Source organism: Macaca mulatta, chromosome 5, assembly GCF_049350105.2.
Source record: "Macaca mulatta isolate MMU2019108-1 chromosome 5, T2T-MMU8v2.0, whole genome shotgun sequence".
Classification (NCBI taxonomy): domain Eukaryota; kingdom Metazoa; phylum Chordata; class Mammalia; order Primates; family Cercopithecidae; genus Macaca; species Macaca mulatta.
Window position 1 is genome coordinate 142,687,946 of NC_133410.1, and position 23,715 is coordinate 142,711,660.

General features: G+C 33.3%; 1 non-coding gene across 1 annotated transcript; it reads right to left on the reverse strand.

Annotated features, from left to right (window-relative positions):
- Positions 1-4,946: 4,946 nt before the first annotated feature.
- Positions 4,947-5,063, reverse strand: LOC114678636 (U5 spliceosomal RNA). The gene has a single exon (XR_003730051.2). It is a non-coding gene; the product is annotated as a U5 spliceosomal RNA (small nuclear RNA).
- Between the last annotated feature and the right edge of the window lie 18,652 nt (positions 5,064-23,715).

Here is a 23,715-nt window from a genome sequence, read left to right on the forward strand (position 1 = left end):
AATATAAAGAATTATTGTAAGGTCAGTAATTTGGACAGTTTGCTACTGGTGCAGTTTTATAAGCAAATATACCAAAAGAATGTAGAGGACCAGGAATGGGGCATGTGTACATTTAAACTTAGTATGTAAGAGAATACATTTAAAAATCAGTAGAAAAAGTAAATTCATTCAATGATACAAAAATAATTGTAGGACAATTTGTTACCACTGTAACAAGTAAAATGCAACTCTATCCTATTATAACAATATACTTAAATAAATTTCAGACATATTAAAGACTTGAACTGAAAATACATTCTTGAAAATTTCATTAAAAGTATAGAGAAGAATATTTATAATCTCAGGTTGGGAAGGATTCCTTAAGCAAAATTCAAAAAGCATAATCTATTAAGAAAAAGCAGTATAAATCAAAGTATCATTTTGGTCCATCAACAGGTACCTAAAAAAAGACACGCCACAGATTTGGAGACAATATTTGCAAGGCAGTACAATGTCAAAGATTCCTAATCAGATTATTAAAATAATTCCCAAAGAATAAATAGCCCAAGTAAACAAATGAAGAAGACCTTGAAAAGATGATTCACAGAAGCGGAAATACTAACATAAAATTGATTATAAGAAGGGGTTCAAAAACATTAGTAATTGGGAAACACCTAATTTAAAACATTATATCATTTCCTATCAGATTTGCCAAAAAAATCAAGTTCAGTAAGGATAATATATATGGCAACTGTCCTTACTGCTGGTGGGACTGTGCATTACTATGTCCACTTTGGGAAGAAATTTATCACCAAGTGTAAAGGGAGTTGTGCCTACAAAGGTGACATTTCCATTTATAAGTGTTTATCAATCACAAGTACATACTGAAATCTATACAAAGATTTTCACTGCATCATCATGTGTAATGCAAAGATGTTGGAAATATGCTTATCAAGAGAATGCATAAATAGCTGAGTGACTATGTATGAATGACACATGTTTATTTCTGCTTTTCTTTGTATTTAGGCACATAAAATCAAGCTAATCATATCATTTTTGTGCCACTCTCATATCAGGAAATACAAGATTATTATTATTATTTTCTATTATTATACTTTAAGTTCTAGGATACATGTGCAGAATGTACAGATTTGTTACACAAGTATACATGTGCCATGGTGGTTTGCTGCACCCATCAACCACAGTGTCCTCTAGGTTTTAAGCCCCGCATGCATTAGGTATTTGTCCTAATGCCCTCCTTCACCTTACCCCCAACCCGCTGACAGGCCCCAGTGTGTGATGTTGCCCTTCCTCTGTCCACGTGTTTTCATTCTTCAACTCCCACTTATGAGTGAGAACATGCAGTGTTGGGTTTTCTGTTCCTGTGTTAGTTTGCTGAGAATGATGGTTGCCAGCTTCATCCATGTCCCTGCATAGGGCATAAACTCATTATTTTACATGGCTGCATAGTATTTCATGGTGTATATGTACCTCATTTTCTTTATCCAGTCTATCATTGATGCGCATTTGGTTTGGTTCCAAGTCTTTGCTATTGTAAATAGTGTTGCAGTAAACGTACGTATTCATGTGTCTTTATAGTAGAATGATCTATAATCTTTGGGTATATACCCAGCAGTGAGATTGCTGGGTCAAATGGTATTTCTGATTCTAGATCCTTGAGAAATCACTACACTGTCTTCCACAATGGTTGAACTAATTTACACTGCCGCCAACAGTGTAAAAGTGTTCCTGTTTCTCCACATCCTCTCCAGCATCTGTTGTTTCCTGACGTTTTAGTGATTGCCATTCTAACTGGTGTGAGGTGGTATTTCATTGTGGTTTTCGTTTGCATTTCGCTAATGACAAAAGATGATAAGCTTTTTTTCGTATGTTTGTTGGCCATATAAATGCCTCCTTTTGAGAAGTGTCTGTTCATATCCTTCACCTACATTTAATGGCATTGTTGTTTTTTTCTTGTAAATTTGTTTAAGTTCCTTGTAGATTCTGGGTATTAGACCTTTCTTAGATGGATTGATTGCAAAAATTGTCTCCCCTTCTGTCCGTTGCCTGTTTAAGCAATGGGGAAAGGATTCACTATTTAATATATGGTGCTGGGAAAACTGGCTAGCCATATGCAGCAAACAGAAACTGGACGCCTTCCTTATACCTTGTGCAAAACTTAATTCAAGACGTATTAAATACTTAAATGTAAAACCTAAAACCATAAAAACCCTAGAAGAAAACCTAGGCAATACCATTCAGTACATAGACATAGGCAAAGACTTCATGACTGAAACACCAAAAGCAATTGCAACAAAAGCCAAAATTGACAAATGTGATCTAATTCAACTAAAGAGCTTCTGAACAGCAAAAGAAATTATAATCAGAGTAAATAAATTATTGTTTTATTTAGGTGTGTGTTAAATTTTCCCTTTCTGAGTTTACTTACACTGGAGGCATCCAATTTGTGAAGACATTCAACTAGCTCAGTGGGCAAGCCCATAAGGCAAGGAACTGCGGTCACCAGCCAACAGCCTTATGTTATCCAAACTGTTCCGGAAAGTTGGTCTTCCAATCCGGGTTAAGTTTTTAGATGCCTTTAGCACCAGCCTACATTTTGACTACAGCCTCAAGAAAAAGCCTAAATCAGAACCACTCAGCAAAGCCATTTCTAGATGTCTTACCCTCAGAAACTATTTGAAATAATAGATATGGTGTTGAGGTTATGTATTTATTTATTTATTTATTTAAGACAGTCTCACTCTGTCGCTCAGGCTCGAGTATAGTGGCGGGATCTCGGCTCACTGCAAGGTCCGCCTCCCGGGTTCATGCCATTCTCCTGCCTCAACCTCCCGAGTAGCTAATTAGCCCAGCTGATTTTTTTTTTTTTTTTTTTTTTTTGTATTTTTAGTAGAGACGGGTTTTCACCATGTTAGCCAGGATAGTCTCCGTCTCTTGACCTCGTGATCCGCCCGCCTCTGCCTCCCAAAGCGCTGGGATTACAGGCGTGAGCCACCGCTCCTGGCCCATGTTGGGGTAATTATTTTTGCACCAAAACATTACTAATACTACCCTTTCTTCTTAGATAGCTAAAGTATTTGGTATCTATTCTTTGATAAGTATTAATATATATCCTTGTAGGATATTTAATGTTGCTTTTTATGCATAAATTTTGAATTTATGAAAATGCCATTATGCTTTAGATGCAATTTTCTTTCTCTTCTTCATAGCATGTTTTAAAGACCAATTTGCTGAATGTAGATCCAGTATTTTTTTTTCTTCTCTAAATGCAGAAGACCATTCCATAATATGCATTCTTCACAACTTGTCTTCCTCTCTGACCAGTATTCTCAAGGGTATTAAGGGATACCTGGGTCATAGAGCGTATACTTTCCATTTTATTTTTAAATACCGTCTTTATTGCCTCCCATCTCTTCTCTACCTCCATGAACAATTTTTAGTTAACTTACTATGTTATTAGATAATATTTTGATAGAGGGCAATATTTAAAATATTCTAAAAGTTTAAGACTCCATTATGGCTATTTACTTTTAACCTCCCATTTTCTTTCTTGAGAGAAAAGTCAATATAATTAGCCCCTTGAAAATTCTATTAAAATGATTTGTTGTACATGTAAGTGAATATGGGTTATTTACATTTTTACCCAAATACACATTAAGCTTTGTTCATGCAGTACTTATTTTTCACTTTAGAATTTATCTTAAATTTCCACTTCATAACACAAAAGACTGACTTCTATAAAGGTACATAGTATACCATTGTTTGATTTTACCATATTTATTTAATAATGTCTCTCTTGATGGGTAAATTAGATTAATTCCTATCTATGATATTTCAGATAATCTTGCAAATAATAATCTCAGATAAAAGTTATTTTACATGCGTACAAGTTTATCAGTAAAGTATAAATCAACAATATTTTTCTGGGTCTAAGGGTAAGTATGTTCAGAATTCATGTAGATTTTGGGAAAAATCTCTCTGTAGAGGTTGTACCGATGTACAAATTTATATCAGAGCATCTCAATGCCTGGGATTACTATAATTTCTCATTGTCTTCCCTTGACTTCAAGCTTTTTTGTTTCTTTGATTTTCTGTGTGTGTGTGAATTTCAAACTGTGACAGCCATGCCTACCAACTACATAGACATGTAAGTTTGGGTATATAAAGGAATTCCTCTTGTTTGACAAATTTGTACTTTCTTTTGCATTACAAAGTTGCTATCTAATGTTGGCAGATGGGCCACTCAGAAAAGAATGTAGCCAAATTGGTCTTGGTCAGTAGAAGTCCATGTTTCTGAGTCTACTCATAACTATCACCCATGCCAGCATGAATACTTGTTCATGAGGAATAGAATCACACATACGAAATGTGGTACTTTGTTTACATTTTAGAGTTTTAGCTTTTACATTTATATCAATAATCCATACAGGATGTACATTTATATACAGTGTAAGGAACGTATCTATATTTTATTTCTTTTATAAGTAATGAATTTCTTCAGTGTAATGCCACTTTTATCAACATGTCTATTTCCATATATGTCGGACCAGTTCTTGACTTTCTTATCTATTTCTTTGCTATTTTTTAATCACTGACAATATGTTTTGTTTTTGTTTTTGTTTTTGTTTTTTTTTGAGACGGAGTCTTGCTCTGTCACCCAGGCTGGAGTGCAGTGGCCAGATCTCGGCTCACTGCAAGCTCCGCCACCCAGGTTCACGCCATTCTCCTGCCTCAGCCTCCCGAGTAGCTGGGACTACAGGCGTCCGCCACCTCGCCCGGTTAGTTTTTTGTATTTTTTAGTAGAGACGGGGTTTCACCGTGTTAGCCAGGATGATCTCGATCTTCTGACCTCGTGATTCGCCCGTCTCGGCCTCCCAAAGTGCTGGGATTACAGGCTTGAGCCACCACGCCCGGCCTAATAACCTAATTTTCAACACTCACAATTTAGCCTCGCGAAACACAAGGCCTCAAAAAATTTTCTAAAGACTCATCACTGTTCCTCTCCACGAAAATCTTTAGTAAAAGGCGAAAGATTTATACGATCTGTAGAGAAACTAGAGTATATTCGCTGACAATATTATAATGTATAAACTGCTTTCTATCTATGTCTTACAGAAATTTTTTCAATAGAATTCTTTTAATTTATGTTGACAGTTTTTTCTTTACTCTTTCATATGAATTTTAAAATTAGATTTTCATACATCACAGACTCAGGTAGACACATAGACACCTCCCTATTGGAATTTTCATTAGGGTTCCTTTGAATTAATAAACCAAATTATAAAGCATTGATCATTATATGGACTTCTCTCATTCACAAATATATCAAATTTATCAATTTATACGTAGTCTTTTTTCATATATTTAATACAACTTTTAAAGATCTCATAAGTTATGTGTGAGCTTTTTAAAATTTCACAAAACTTTTTAAAATCTCATTTTTATTATGTCCTGTAAAACATCATTTGATATTTTATACCACTTTATTATATTACAAGTAGTATCTTTGCTTCTTTTGTATATTCTAATAAGTATTTGTTATTGTAAAGGAAGAAAAACAGTACAGTGTACTGTCCATGATGGCCATTATATTAAGGAATATTGTTAGGATGTATAAATATCAATATCAGGATAACAATGGTCAAGTAACCATGGCCAATCTCTTTATCTGTACATGGTTTGGCTTAATACATTAGAGGTAATAACGTGTATTCAATTTCAATGGATATAACTAACAATCATATAGTACAGTATATATAATCTCTGTGTATATTACAATATGATGTACAAAGTAAAGTGAATGTAATATTGGTAGTTTGCAGAATCCAACACAGGTTGTTATTGAGTGCATACTATGTCCCAGGTACGGAATTTCGGATAACAAATAAAGGCCAAAGAAAATAACAGCAAAAATTTATAAAAGAGGATAACAAACTTTTTGACTTAAGAGACTTACATTCTAATCATTCTCAATGATTTAGGCCAAGTGTCCTGCTAAGCATTTCTAGTCATGACTTCTAGGGCTTTCACCTTACAATCCTTACCACAGTTGATCAATGATTTTGTGAGTCTGTTGCCGTGTAAAAGTTCTTTAAAAAGTGAGAAGTAGAAACAAAATACCAGATTTAGATAGGGGTATTTTAAGAAAAGGTCACATAATAGAAATAAAATGTTAATTTAGTCATCAACTGTGTTATGTAAGGTTGGGCCAAATCTAAAATATTTCAGTAGTTCTGTAACTACTTCTATATCTTTCTTAACCTTATATATAACCTTCTTCTATATCTTTCTTTTCTCTCTCCCTTTTTAAATGTCATTTCACTGCGTGAGATATCTATATAATAGACATTATATGCTCTATCTTTACATAGTCTCTAAATGTAGTTTTATAATCATTACATAGTCTCTAAATTTAGCTTTATAATCACTAAAGATTTCCGTAAGTTATAGTTCTGAATCTTCAGTTTTCTATGACAAGGTCTTTCCTGTTTTTACATAGCAACAACTTCAGTATCTGTACATGATAGCCAAATCTATTCCTCAAATTTCAGAAACTACTGACTGAATACCTGACACAACCACATATGTCCCATAACAATTTCAATATTAATGTGTCCAAAGTCTAAGCTCTTTTTAATTCCTTTAAAAGTATTTCAAATTCAGTGTTTCTTACCATCATTCCATCATCCTTTAGGCACTCGAGTCAAGACCTTTATCAGTCTAAGAGTGCCTTTCTGTCTCTTGATTCCAAAATATAACTTACTGCAAACCTGTGAGTATTAAATTCTAAATACCTTCTCCACACATTTCTGTTTATCTCATCCCCTTACCACTGACTTATTAACAATCCCCTTCAAATGTTGTTTGATGTTAGTGTTGTTTAATACCCTATGTTTATAATACCCTATGTACACTAATACCCTATGGTTTCTCTGACACTTTCTAGCACTACATCATTTAATCTTTACCACTGCTATTAAGGTCAGAGTTTGATGTGCACTTTTCACCTTTGTCTTACCTTATTTTGATCTTTCAGACTTTCCAGGAAACTTAAAACTCTTTGTGATCGAGTCCAGCACACCTGTCCAGAATCACCTTACTATTCTTACCTAAGCAAACTCTACCATTGCCAGAAGAAACTACTTGAGTGCCCTGCACATGTAGTGATCCATTCCATGTACTATTTCCTTTAAATGGATTGTACTTGCCTCTTCTCTCCTAACAAATTCTACAAAGTGTTTTGCCATTTATTAAGTCAGAGTTCCTCCTACCTGTCTCCATAATGTTTTCCTTACACCCCAACAAGAGCACCAAGATTTCATTTTATTACTTCTGTTTGGACTCCTAGATGATGTGCATCATTGCAGGGATTTATATTCTTCTTTAGCCTTTTGCATACTGCTTTGAATATACAGATGTTTCTCTAACTTTACTATATTAACATGTATTTATTGTATTTTCTATGACATGCTATGATTTTCTAAATTGTATATAGAAAAATTAGCTCTCTATCTTGGTCTATAGGTATGAATATATGTTTACATGAGTAATAAATGACTTATATGATAATATATAAATAAACAAGATTACTCTAATGTAAATCTCATTTTGTTCCCATTCTAGGAAAGACTTTACAAAGCAAACACAAGACAAAATACATATAGAAAAATGAGTTTCTAAATGTTTTAAGACATATTGTAAGCTCTACATATATGGCAGGTAAAAGCAAGCATTCAGTACATCTGGCCTTTCTCATATGGCACTACTTATTATAATGTGTATAAATAGAAGCAGCAAGAAAGAGTTTGGCACATTCATTTTTGCATTCTTTGCTAATGCAAGTCTAGCTGATGTTTATACCTCAGCGATTTTTGAAAGAAGATTAATGGCATGAATGTTTGTAAAGAAGGTGTCTATGTGACCAACATTGAGGCTGCTCTTGGATATCAGTGTCATAGTTTTTTGCAATGACTGCCTTTTTGCCATACAACCTTATTTTATTGAGGTGACAGGCTGTCACATGTAAGGTTTATTTCTATTACCTCTTTTGCTGCTTTAATTCACAGTCTATTTTCAGTGTCTTTCTTTCCTTTTCATATGTTAATTTTGATTTGAACCAATTAACATATCTAACAAATCCTAGAATTAATTTTTCAATTCAGATTGAGCCACATATTTTTGCTGAAATATATTAGAGTCTTTTTTGATAGCACAGTTTTCAATACTTCCCCACATTTTGCAAGAAGGTTATGCCTATAGTTACTTTGTTGTTTCCTGACTTCCAGAGTTACTTCTATGTCTTCCTTCAATGTCCAATGTTAAGAATTTGATTTTAATGACAGCAATTGGAATATATTCTTGTTAAACTCTGTATCTTAAGGCAATCTCTGATACTTGCTGAACAATCAGATTTTTGCCAGAATATCGTTGTGAGCTCAAATGAGACAGTCTCCCCTTAAGTCATATGAGTGGAAGTATGAAGGAAAGTTGGGAATAAATTGGGGCTGGAAAACATAGTTACATTTTTAAAATGATAGCATCTGAGATGTCAAGGCTGGGAGGAATAAATAAGTGTATTTTGCTTCACATAATACAAATACTATTTTATAAAATTGTGATAAACAACTACACAGGGCAGAAATCATTTAGTTTTTTGGGACCATTTGGAATTAGTAGGGATTTTACATTTACCTTTTAGAGATTTTTTTTTCTTGCAAAATTGCAATAGTTTAACGACATAATAAGTCAAAATCTGCAGGTTATAGAATTGCATTTACCTTACATCAGCTTTTTGCTTAGTTGTTAAGCATCCTGCATCATTGTGGTTTTGTTCAGATGTGAATAAAAGCTAATGTTTGTTGAAAATTCTATCATTCCCTAAACAATTTAAAGATTCACAAATCTACAATATAAAACATAACAAAGCATAACAGACAATGTTCTGTTCACCATTCGAATCTTAATTATCTCAGGTGAAATGTGGTCAGTTGTAAACTACAGGAAACCCAACTCGAAATGACAAAAGCAGATGTTAAGTACTTGCCTCACATCCACACAAAGAATGGGGTTCACCAAGATGGGCTTTTCCATCTCACAGATAACTAAAGAGCCTGGATTAATTTAGATCAAGTGACCACTCAATATCACTGAAACTCTCTCAGCTCTGCCACTTCATCCACAGGCTGGCTTTTCCTGTAGTAGTGAAATCGATGCCACTATTTAAGATTTTACATTCATTTTCCACACTGTCTAAAAGGAAAAATTTTATATCTTCCAACAATTACCACCCTCTGGGCTTGATTTTATTTAGAACAATTTAGGTTCAGCTTTTGAAGCAACAACCTTTGCAAGAGGAGGTGCCAATCATGACCCATTCTTGGATATGGAAGATGGAATCAAACCCACTCATCCTACAGGCTGGGAAACAATGACACAGGAATAGATGAAGAGGAGGCAGTCAATAATGCTCACTGTATTCCTCTAACAATGTTATCTTTAAAAATAAGTCGTAAAATTCTATAGTAATTACCAATTAAAAATCCTATACATATTTTACTATAGATTATTTTCAGACTACAAAAGCAATCGTTATTTTAATAAACCACATACACATGCAAATAAATAATCTGCACATTTTCTTCGGTGCAAACCTTCGTCCTGTCTAGTCAATCATCAATTTAAAAACAACCTCCATATCAATCAGAGATATTTGACTAAACATTTTATTGAGTTGAGTGCATAATAAATACTCATTTTTCTGAAGAACAAAGAAAAGTACCTTGCCCCATTCCTTTATGTAAATGTAGTCTATTACTTCTATGACTCTTTTATTGAGTAGTAAAACCCACATAGAGAAGAATCAAATAGGCTGGGCATGGTGGGTCATGACTGTAATCCCAGCACTTTGGGAGGCTGAGGCAGGTGGATCACCTGAGGTCAGGATTTTCAGACCAGCCTGACCAATATGGTGAAACCCCGTCTCTACCAAAAATACAAAAATTAGCTGGGCGTGGTGGCACATGCACGTAATCCCAGCTACTTGTGAGACTGAGGCAGGAGAATCACTTGAATCTGGGAGGAGGAGGTTTCAGTGAGCCGAGATTGTGACACTGCACTCCAGCCTGGGCAACAGAGAGAAACTCTGTCTCAAAAAAAAAAAAAAAAAAAAAATTGAATAAAATATAAGTTCAGTGACACACATCATTTTAAAAAATAACTCCTCCCAACCTCCCCCCCCCAAAAAAATACTTCTATATCATCATTATCTAAGATAAGAAACAAAACATTTTGATAGCTCCAGAAACATTCAACTTCTTTCCATCAAACATAATTCCATTACTCTCCTTAAGGAAAACCACTATAAAGGCTTACGGTATTCACATCCGTCTTTGTAGCTTTGTAGGATTACACTTGAATATCCATCTCTGTATGTTAGTGTTTCATTTTGCCTGCTTTCAATTTTTTAATAAATAGAATTGTACAGTAAGTGTGCTCTTGTCTGATTTCTTAAACTCATATATTCAGAGATTCACCCACTGAAAACATGTTGCCATAGTTCATTCATTTTTCATGCTGCATAGCATTCTGTTAAAGGAATATACCATATCTCATTAACCTATTCAACTACTGGTCAATGTTTAATTTGTTGTCAGTTTGGGACTCTTATGAATAATACTGTTTTTCATAAATGTGAACATCCCACAGTGAAAATGTGCAAAAATTTTTATTAGATATAGATCCAGTAGTGAAATGGGGTAGGAGTCCTTCCAAGTATTGCTGTGAACTAATTACTATCTAAATCATATTTTCATCAGGGCATACTGGTCTGTCAGGGCTGTTTATTGTAAATAAAACCACAGTTTGTGATCTTATAATTCATAGCTTTGATGCAAAGTTAATCATGCAGTTTTTCCAGCTATGATTGGGCAAATGAGTTACTTCACATAAAACTATGACAAATATTAGTCATTTTTATGTTTTGATACCATCATAAAGTGCTGAATATGCAGACTCACATGATATACTAATCTTATTCAGCTCTGAGCTATACTATTAATCATGGACCCTAAAAGGGAACCACAACAATGCTACATATTGCTAGCATGAACTAGTAGCAATATATGAACAAGGAGAAATTCTAGACTAATTGACTCTCCATGATAACTTGTATCATACACAATTGGTACTGTAAACCCAAAATATGTCCTGTGGAGAAAAGTAGCCTTAGGAAGCTGTCTATGACAAGCTCAAGGCCCCACCATTATTGATGTAGCATTGTTATGGTTCTCTTTTAATGTATTTGGTTAATTAGTAGTATAGCTCAAAGCTGAATAAGATTAGTATATCATGTGAGTCTGGATAGTCAGCACTTTATGATGGTACCAACAAAATAAAAATAACTAATATTTATCACAGTTTTATATGAAGTAACTTCTTATATCCACAACCACTCTAGGCTTTAGGACTACTGTAATTCCTTTCCCAATGTGTACCTTCTTGTGAAGAATAATTTCTAGTTAGAATATGAGTCAGTCTAGATAGCATGCTATTTTGAATTTGTGTTCACTCTCTGCAATGTTTTTACTTGAAAATATAGTATTATTACCAAGATATCAACAATTTCCAAACATTCCAAATCTAGCACATACAAAATCATGGCCAAATATGACCCATTTCTAATAGTTATTGAACATATTTATAACATGGCAGAGGTGTCTTAGCATGGCATCACTATACCATGTGATCTGCAGTGCTGTGGCCTGAAAAAAAAAATAAAGGACTCCGTTGCTATTCTAGGATGTTTTGTAGATGTCCCTTGTTTTGAACTGGAAACAAATCTTCAACTGTCCCATCTGGGCAATACATGTTCTGCTTCTTACGTTGAATGTTATTTGTATCTGAACTCACCTTTCTGAGAAATTGATGCTACTTAACTATTGTGTTTTAGTTGTGTGTTTTTTTTTTTCTTTATTCTCATTTAATGTATATTAAATTTTAATACCGTGACTATAAGCATCCAAGTAATATTTATCTCATGATTACTCAGAAATAAGTTCATTAGTGAACTTTAGTATCAAAATATGAAAAAAGTTTTTCTCATTTTTAAACTATTTGATTTTGTAGTATACTATAAGAAGCATATTGTGGCTATAAGATTAATGATAGACATAAGGCCCACTTAAACATCTCACAGAGTCTATCCTATGTGTCACTTAGCAGTGTGATGCAACCTAACCTGGGACTTTCTAATCCTGACCAAGGAATTTACAGGGAAAAAGATCACTTTAGCACAGATGCAACTCTCATAAACCGTAGAATCAAAGCTCACTCTTACAAGAATTCCAAATGTAGCACATACAAAATTGTGCCAAAACATGACCCATATCTAATAGTTCTAATAGTTATTGAACATATTAATAATACGGAAGAGATGTTTAAGCACCTGCTACCTGACACAGACTGAATACCGGTATAATAATGTGTACTCTCAAGACAAACTCTGAGATTGTGTCCAAATGGAGACCCTCGCATCATCTGGCCCCTGACTACATCTGGCTTGTGACATCAGCCCACTCCTACTATACATCTTGTAAAACTGCTGCCATAATAAACTGCTTGAACAACAGAATATGTCTAAGAATTATGTTTGATGTGAATCAGATCAAAGGGAAAATGTAGCCCCAAACATGACAGATCTCTTTCCCAGGGAACCTATATTGTCATCATTATCATTGATGTTAATAACTACTTGATATTAAGCACTCACTATGTGCTAAGCACTATATTAACTGCTTTATGTACATTTGATATTTACAATAGTTCTGCCGCTCAGGCCAATGTGGTAGCCACTAGCCATATGTGGCTATTTAAGTTTAAATGAAATTAATTCAAATTAAATAAAAATTAGTCTCACTAGCCACATTTCTATTACTTAATATTGGCAGACAGAATAGATATAGAGTATCCCCATCATCACAGAAAGGTGTACTGCATAGCACTCTTCGAGACAGAAACAATATATAACCTCAAATTTCAGCTACGGAATGTCTGACTGCTAGAACTACAGCCAGAAATTCCACATTATATTGTATATTTTATGAAAGCAGAAACCTCATCTGTTATGTTTGCAACTGTTTTGTGTTATTTTCTTAGCAGAATGATTTTGTGTGGTAGATCAGTCATGAAATAGTGACAGAAGGACTATCTGAGTGAATGAAAGATCAAGATAAATCATTTGAAGCTAATTACATATATAATAATTCTATGTATGATAATTATTAAATGTCTGATTCAGTATATGGCCCTGTTACAATTTTTAAATACAGAGATGATAATTCCATATATGTTTTATGTTTCTACCATTTGAGATTTGTTGTATTACTCTATATCCTTAAATTAATTTCCCCATTGTAAATGTTATGTTTTTGTTGTTCATTTTGCATATTGGTTAACTTTTTAAGATTTAATCCATCAAAATAGCAATCAATTTAATCTGAATGACATTTGACTTTTGAGTATGACAAAAATAAAAATGATCTAAATATTTCATTACTATTCCCAATGGATTTTACTTATGTATGTTCAATATTCATTTTATTGTTACCACATTGTTTTATCAATTTACAAAGTATGTAGATTTCCTACTATTTTCCCCTGACTATTCACTGTATCATCCAAATTTCAATTATGTAAACTTTATTTTCTACTATGTTTCTGTAGTACGCTGAAAATGGCATAAATCTTTTATTTGTATTCAGTTCCTCTAGAGATTCAGCAATTTCACAGGTACTTTTATTCATTGAATGGTTTTCAGAGAATAGTTGTGAATATTGGGAACTTTTCCTTCAGTGCTTGCATATAATTCATTTTGATAACTAATGTGCATCTGAGAATTTTTTTTTTTTTTTTGGCTTACGTATTTTATTTTTTGACTTCACCTTGATAGACAGCTTTCAACAGCTGTCAGTCAGCAGTTTTCTGTACACTCAGGAATATTTCAATCACATTTGTAAAAATTAACAAAGAGTGAGAAAACATTACTTATAAACTATTTTAATATGTAAGAATAAATTAATCCTACAGGAGAAAAATTTCAATAAAATTATATTTAATATGCCTTGCTTGTGGTTACTGAAAAGTGTAACCAAAGGTAAGACCTCAATCTGCTCATCTCCATGTGAAGATAATACCAGCTAGAATAAATTAGTTTGTATATCTGGATTTGTGTGGTATAAGGACTAAAGTTAAGGCTCAATATTATGTGCTGCATTGATACCTGGTAAAATTGAAAGGGCCTCAAATGGCCTAGCCCCCGTACCCCTCTCCTTCTGCCCACATGACTAAGGTTTCCTAGTCAAACAACCCTCCTTATCCAGGGGACCAAATGCAATTTCTGCTTTTCCTTGAGTAGTGGATCTCAATTCTCTGATGGTCTACAAAATGATTCAAATAAGCTAATCACATCTCTCCATTAAATACAAGAGCACACCATCCTCCTCACACTAGAGAGCCTGTCCCCTCCCACGGTCCCTGGTTTACCCTCTTCCCAAGTACAGCCCCATGTGGCTACTGCATGGCATGTGGTGTCCTATTCCCTCAGGCTGTGCATATATGTGACTAATAATCTGCTGTTACTCTTACCTATCCAGTGTTGTGTGTCCTGTGCCACGCCATTCCCATAACCCTAGGGCAGGAATTCCTCCCACAACAGTAGGATGAAACAAAGGAGTTATGACAATTTGATGTTTTGTTGAGTGCCACAAGAAAAAATCTTTTACATACTCAGAAACAGAAGCACTATTAGCTGCACCAAACGAATACACATTGCAATCTCTTTTTATAGCTACAAAAATACTTACTAGATCACTAAAATTATAAACATTTCTAATATTCTCTAGATCACTAAAATTATAAACCCCTAAAAGACAGTGCCTGACTATGACTTGAACTAGCTTAGAGTCTAATGAAAGACACAGAGATATCAACAGGAAATCAACAAGATGAGCAGTGCTATGTGATCATATTTTTGAATCTGGTTTTCTCAGTGTGCTGTGAGGAAGCAGAAAAGACATATTTCCTGGCAAACAATATGCATTCAGTGTGCTTTTGAGGGGAAAAAAAAAGTGAAGGACAAAACATAAGCTGGCTAAATTAGAAGGAGAAATGGGAAAAGGCTTCTTTAAGGAGCTACCAGAAACAAAGAAGGAACTCTTAAGACTTAGCAACTTGGATCTGTCAGCATGCTGGCCCAAGATACAGGCTTTAGGAATCGAGATTGAGTTTCTAATACATTCTTGTTTAAAAGCTATGTCACCTTGATCTTATACTCTATGAAGAAGTAGAATGAGCAGAAGACCTTGTCAATGTACATGAAAAGTAACTTGATTAAGTTAGTTATCAAGTAAATACAAAATAAAATACAATTGAGACGACAGTTCATATCCATCAAATTCGTGTAATTCAAAATGTATTCTAAGTATTGTCTACATGTAAGGGATGAAAGAAAAGGATAACTCTCATGTATTATAAATTGTTTGTAATCTATTGTGGTTAAGGATAGTGTATATTAAGTAAAACATCTCAGGAGAGGATATTCTATAGTAAGTTGGAAATTGTCATATTTGCTTTTTTCTTCTCTCTTGGTGAATAACATCATTTAGAAATATGTGTGGTTACAGTAACATATATTATTATCTTATCTAGATTTAGCTAAGAGTTGCAAATGGATAAATAACATAAAATATTTTTTACCATAAAACATTGAATTACTACTAGCATATAATTAAAAGTACAACCTAGAATTGATTGGAAAGGATAATCAACTCTGACATGATTTCAGCCAAAAAGTGAATCATCGAGATTATTTTAAACAATAATTCAATTCTGTGATATTCATTGCTGGGCCAGAACCGAAGTGTGTATTTTGACTTACACTTTTGGAAAGCTTGAAATAATCAAAAATAATAATATTTTAGTAACAATTTCGTTCTCTATTGCATAAATATTTATTTTATAGTATATTAATTTAAAAAATGCACATATATTAATATGGTAGGGGAAGAGAAATGTTTGAGTGTATTGACAAGAGAATCACTGAAATAATAAATTTTGTCATTTCAACTCAATAGGGAATCACCTTGGGAGGAAAATAAAAGAGGTCAGTGGATGTTGAGAGAAAAATGTCATGCTAGTAAAGGGGAGCAAGATTTGATCTGTTCACCAGGACTGAGGACTGACTCTTGGTATGACACAGGAGGAGCAGGAACATAAAGAATTTAGAATTTAGGACTTATGCTTCCAAAATTATTTTAGAAGTTATTTATTTTCTGTTTGAATTTCTGCTCTAACAATCCCTATCCCCAAATTCCAGGGAGACAATCTGATAAGCAGCACCACAATGTTTTCATTATGCACAACCATTAGAGGTACAAACCTAAAAGTTACTATCATTTGTTTCATTGAAACATAGAACCATCCCTAAGAAATGTCTGGAGAATATGATTCAGAAACAATGAACTCATCTGGAAAAAGAAATCCAGGAGAGAAGCTTGAAAACTCTGAATCAGAGAAGAGGGAAAAGGAAGGAATGGAATAGAGTTATTAAACAGAAAAAGAGAGAAAGAAAGGCAAAACAAAATGAGTAATTCTAATTTGTTGGCAGTCTTCTGTGCCAAGCAGAGGGCATAATACTTAATATAGGTAAAGAAATCTCAGTTTGAAACTTCACTGAGTAGATGGCTAACTCAGACTACATTCTCCATAGGATTTTCTTTTTCTACACATGATCTACACTAAAAATTGTATGAGAAATGAAGAGAAAATAAACAAAACAACACAAAATAAAACAATAAAACCTCACAGAGTGGAGTAGGGGTGTAAAGAAAATAAATAGAATAATTCCAGTCTTATTTCAATCAGATTTAATCAAATTTTGCTTGCCTACTCAATTTATGGAACACCAAATCTCTATTTCTATATCTTTGTTTTAACCCTGTCTGGTTTAAATGTTAAAAACATAACAAAGTGCACAAACCCCATTAGAAGAAGAAACAGGGGAAAAGACTCAGAGAACGAGCAAAGGATGGAGAGAGAAGTGTAGCAAAGAAAACAGCTTCCTGAACTCCACATTTTTGTCTTTCCTCTGGATTCACAGTTGGACCACATAATCTTCCCAGCTTTCCTTGCAGTTACGTGAGGCTACGTGATTGGGTTCTGGCCAATGGAATGAGGGTGGAAGTGAGTGTCCCACTATCAGGTCTAGCCCATAAAAACCTCACAAACAATTCTCCTCCATACTCTTTTTTCCTTCCACCAACTGAACGGAAATGATCTAGGCAAACTTGGAAGTAATGTATTGAAAATTGCAGTCTCTATCAGCCTGAATCATTTATCCCTCTTCACCATCCTATCTACTCAGAAACACTTACAAACATTAGGTAACCACAAAATAAATGTGTATGTGTTTAAGCAAAACAAACAAACAAACAATAAAACAAACCAAACAAAACACACAACCAAAGTTGTTAATAGAAAAAAAATTAAAAAAAAAAAATTCTACTTAAGGACAGACTTGATGAAATTCTAGCATCAATTTTTTTTTTTTTTTTTAATTTTGGAGATGGAATCTCACTCTGTCACCCAGGCTGAAGTGCAGTGGTGTGATCATAGCGCACTGCAACCTTGAACCGATCTCTCGGTCTTGCAATTAGCTAGGACAATAGGTGTACACCACCATGTCTGGCTGAAATTCTGTATCATTTTATGTTCTAAAGCTGTCCTAAATTTGTATAGCTACTGTTAACGGTTCTTTAGTTGTGATAGGCCAGGTTGTCCACCCAAGTCCCTGGAAAATTAACACACTTTGACTAAGTATTTTTTGCAATGCCCTCCTCAGGCCCCTTACATGTCCATGCCTATACCTCCTCAGAGGCACTTTTTTTGTCTGATGAATATCCTTTGTGCCATAATTAAGCATGATACTTTCTTTTGGTAAAAAATATATATAGAATATATATAGAATACACACGCACACAAACACACAAACACACACACACACACACACACACTCTTACCATGTTTTCTTTTTTAACTTTTATTGTAGACTCGGGCCTACATGTGAAGGTTTGTTACATAGGTAAACCCGTGTCACAAGGGTTTGTTGTACAGATTATTTCATTGTCGAGGAATTAAGCCCAGTACCCAATAGTTCTCTTTTCATAACTGTAGACTCACTTGCAGTTGTAAGAAATTAGGTTGTGTATATCCTTTATCCAATTTTCTTCAATAGTAACATCTTGGAAAACTGTAGTACAATATTACAGCCAGGATAATGACATTGATACAGTCCAAATGAGAATAATTCCACACTATACGGATCCCTAATGGTACCCTGTTATAGCCATGCTCACTTTCCTTCCTGCCCCTACCACTTCTTTAGCACTGGTCAACCACTAATCCATATTCCATTTCTAAAATATTGTAATTTCAATAATGCTCTCTTTAGCAAAATTCTATCTTTAGCAAAAAAAATAATAAATCTAGCAAAAAATGTTATCTTTTAGGATTGGCTTTTTTCGCTCTGTATAATTCTCTGGAGATTGAGTTAGACGTTTTTGTGTGCTAATAATACATTCCTTTTGTACTACTGAGTTGTAACCAATAATACACATGTATCACTGTTTGTTTATTAACTTTTCACCCCTTGAAGAACATCTTTCCAGTTTCTGGCTATTACAAAGAAAGCTGTATAAACATCTGTGTACAGGTATTTTCAGTGAACATAAATTTTTGTTTTGGTAGGATAAATACCCATGAATGAAATTCTTGGATTATATGGTAGTTGTATGATTAGTTTCTTAAAGAAAATGCAAATCACTTTTACAAAGTGGCTGTACCATTTTACATTACAAGTAGCAAAGTATGAGTGACCAAATTTATCTGCATCACTGTTTGAGGTTGTTTGTATTTCTTATTTTAGACATTCTTATTTTTTTCAAAATTGTTTAGTAATTTTACTTATAGAGACTTTCCATATAAATTTTAAAATAAACTTGAATATGTATTTTAAAAATTACTGAGATTGTGATAAAAATGGTGTTAAATCTCTACATCATTTTAAGAAAATTGACATCTTTGCTATTTTGAGCCTTCTAATTCAATAGTATTATATATATATTCATAATTTGTTTAGTTTTTAATTTCATTCTTCAGTGTTGGGTAGTTGACAACATTTAATTACTGTATGTGCTTTGACACACAAGTATTTTATTTTTGAATTACTATAAATGACATATGTTAAACTTGATGCCCACGGGTTCATTGCTAGTGTATATAAAAATAATAGATTTTTGTATGTTCATCTTGTCTCTTGTGAACTTGTTGAACTCTCTTACTACTCCAAGGAGTTTTTTGTAGAATCCTTTTTACTGTCTTGTCATCAGCAAATAGGGGCGATTTTATTTATACCTTTCCTATCTTTATGTCTTTCATTTCTTTGTTTGCCTGACTCCCAGGATAGAACTTCCAGCACTATATTGAATAAGAACAGTAAGAAAGAATTTGTTCTCTCTTATATATAATAGCAGTAACCTCTCAAACTTTCATCATTGTAAATATGTTAGCTGTAGGTTTTTAAAGATTTCCCCTATCAAATTGAGGAATTTCTCCTCTATTTGTATTTTTCTAAGAGTTTTTTGATAGTAGATGTTTACCTTTTTCTGCACAAGTTGATCTAATAATGATTTTTTTCTTCTTTATACCATTAATATGATAAAGTATACTGATTAATTTTTGAATATTGAAAGTCTTGCAACTCTGGAATAAACCCAGTTGGTCAAGATGTATTCTTCTTTTTACATATTTTAAAATTTTATTTACTGATGTTTTGCTAACAGTTTTTTCATCTGTATACATAAAAGAACTATTGATCTATAGATTTTAATTTTGTGCTATATTTGGTTTAGTATGAGAGTAATACTAACTTCATAAAATAAAGTGGAAGAGTTTCTTTATTTTTTTTATTTTCTGGAAGAGATCATGGAGCCTTAGTTCCTGTTTAGGTGTTCATCCAGTGAAACCAAGTAGGTCTGTAGACGCTGGAAGGATGGGGGAATGGAAGTTAGATTATTTAAGTCACGAGTTGAATTTTCTTAATAGTTATAATATATTTAAAATTAACATATTGGGTGACGCATAGTAGTTTGTGTTTATTTATGGATCAATCTACATGTAGAGAGTTTTTCATAGTATTTTTTCATTGTGCATTTTCTATCTCATAGGTCTGTAATATTATCTCATCTCATTTCTGATTTGATAATTTTGCATCTTCTCTCTCTCTTTTAATTTGTTAGAGCTTTATGAGATTTATTAATGTTTCCAAAGAACCAGCTCTTTGGTTCATTGACTTTCTCTCTTATATCTGTTTTTAATTTCATTAATTTCTTATTTTCATTATTTTTCTTTATTTTCCTTGCTTTGAGTTTATTTACTCCACTTTTTCCAGGTTATTGATGTAAAAACTAAGATTTTTTATTTTAGACAGTTTATGTTTTATAATGCAGACTATTAATTTTCTTATCATCACTGATTGACCTGCATCTTAATATTTTCGATATATTGTATTTTTGCTTCTATATAATTAAAGGTATTTTCATTTTCCTTGAAATTTCCTCTTTATGAATTGTTAGAGTCTTGCTTAGTTACCAAGTGTTTGGACATTTTCCTGTTATGTTTCTGTTACTGATTTTCAGTTTGATTCCATTGTGGTCAGAGAGCATACTATGTATTATTTCAGCTATTGTAATTTTCTGAGGTTTGTTTTATGACCCCAAATTGGCTCTGTCTTGGTATTTACTCTAGAGGCACTTAACAGGAATGTTTATTATGCTGTTGTTGAGTGGAATGTTTTATGAATGTTGAGTAGATCCTGATAGCTGATGGTCTTAAGATGTATATTCTTGCAGGTTTTCTGTCTATACATTGTTGAGAGAGGCATGTTAAAGTCTCCAAATATAATTATGAATTTTCTATTTCTTATTTCATTTCTTTTAGTTTTTGCTTCATATATTTGTAGCTATGTATGTGGTATATATAGGTTTAGGATTGCTTAGTCTTCTTGGTAGAGTCATTCTTTTATAATCGTATAATGCCTTCTTTGTTTCTGGCAGTTTCCTTTGGTCTAAAGTCTACTTAATAGCCAATACTAGTTTCATTTGATTAGTATTGCATAGTAAACTTTTTTCTTTTTTTTTTTTTTTTTTTTTTTTTTACTTTCAACTAGTCTATACTGTTATATTTGAAGTGAGTTTCAGTTTCTTGTTAACAGAAGATAGTTGAGGCATATTTTTTAATCCACTTTGTGAATCTTCATCTTTTATTTGCTGTATTTACATATTTATGTTTAATAAAATTCTAATATATGAGGGTTTAATCGTTCCATTTGAATTTTGGATTTCAGTTTGGCTCTTTACTTTTTAAATTTTTGTTATTTTATTAGTTTGTGCAAAGTTTAGAAACCTTACTTTCTTTACATTCCTTTGCCTTCCCTTATTTATAATATAACTATCAAATACATTTAGAATCATGTCACTGTTAAAATTTGTTTCCATCACCAAATATAATTCAGAAAACTCAAGAGGAGAGAATCTACTGTCTTTACTCTTTGTTTTTGCTTATTGTGTTATATACTGATGTTCCAGGATTCCTTCTTTTCTCATTTCTTTTCTGCTTAGAGAATTTCACTTAGCTACTCTTTTCGGTTATGTCTGTTGGCAGCAAATTATTTTAATTTTCCCTCATCTTAGAGGGTCTTCATTTTACTTTTATTCTTGAAGTTTATATTCATTGGCTATAGGATTTTAGCCAGCAATTGTTTTCTTTAAAATGCTACTTCATTTTATTTTGATCTCTAGCCTTTAGATGATAAATCCACTATCATTTTAATTGTTTTTTTTCCCCATAAAAGTAGGGTGTCATGTCTGTCTTGCTCCTTTCATGTTTTTCTGTGCCTTTAGTTGTCAGAAGTGTCATTATGTTGTGACTTGAATTGGATTTCTTTGTGTTTATCTTGTTTGTGTTTCACTTAGCTTATTTAATCTTTAGATTGATATATTTTGCCAAATTTTCAGTCATTATTTATTTGAACTTTTTTTTTTTTTTTTTTTTTTTTTTTTTTTTTTTTTTAGTCCCATCCTTATTTTCTTATCTTTCTGGAACCATGATGACACAAATGTCATTCTTTTGTTTTAGTCTTACAGATCTCTGAAAACATGTTTTACTTTTGCTGTTGTTTTTAATCTGTTGCCTCTTTGTTATTCAGATTGAATGAATTTCTGCTGTTTTATCTACCAGTTCATTGGTTTTCTCTTTTATCCTTCCAATTTTGCTCTGAGCCTATTATTTTCTTTTTAAATTTAGGTATTACAATTTTCAGTTCTAAAATTTGTGTTTGGTTCTTCCATATCATTACTAAGAATATCTTTTCCTCTGCTGAAACTTTGTTTTCTATTTATTTCAAACATTTATAATTGCTCATGTTAGCACTTTTATAGTGCCTACTTCAAAACCTTTAAAGCTAATTATGTTATCCCTCTACTCTTAGTGTTGCATTATTATCTTTCTTTATTTCATATGAGATTTTTCTGATTCTTGTATGACGATTGATTATTGTGATTTAGATATTTACATTACATATTATGAGACCCTGGATCTTATTTAAACCATCTTTTTTAACTGACTTCCTTTGAACTCTTGTAGTAGAATTTGATTTTTTTATTTTGCTTCTTTTGACACCCAATGAGGGAGAACCATCATTACCCCTGGGTAATGGCAGTTCTGGCTCCTTCACAGGCCTCCTATGATACCTGACTGGAAAGAAAGGAATGCTTTGTTACTGTTCCCCATATGTCTTCAAGTGACAGAACAAGATAGGGGTTTAGTCACCTCTCAACCCCTGGTCTATGTATAATTCCTTACTATTCACTAGGATAAACATTATATCACCCTAGTGAAGGTGGCAGAGTGTCTCACTACTGAAGGTTAAGAGTGGAATTCCAGGCTCTTTATCTGATCTCCACTGAAATGCCAAGAGGTGGCCTCACTAATATCTAGTGGAATGAAAGTCCAGGCTCCCTACTCTGCCATCTCTAATGCCACTCCAAGGGGAGAGTTGCAGTACTTTGTTACAGCTTAGCAATCATTATAGTCTAAGTCCCCATTCAGCCATTGCTGACATGTGGGGTTTTGACCCACAAACTTTTCTATGGTATCTGTCTGGATTGGATAAGTTATTCTCTAAAACATTTTTTGTATTGCTCGAGTTCCGTTGTCATTGTCCTTTGACTGTAAAGAGCAAGATTTGAAGGAGGTTTTTGTCAGCTCCAATTGGTGTTGCCAGATTCCAGACTTGATGCTGAAGAAATTGACAAACAGATAGGTGAGACAACCTATTGACCGTGTTGTTCCTTGGGTCTCTAGCTGATCTGTTTTCTTTTTTCCATTCAGAATCTTCTTATGTTTGGTTTATATATAATGTCTAGAGTCATTTGTTGTATTTGGAGGGTGACATAGGGAAAGCATGCACATCCCATGATCCTAGAAGGAGAAATACTCTCCTAATGTTTTGTATATAAATATATATTAAGGCAGGAGGTTTTTTGTTTTTTGTTTTGTTTTTGGATGGTATGACATCTCCTTAGACATTCATTACAATAAGAAAGT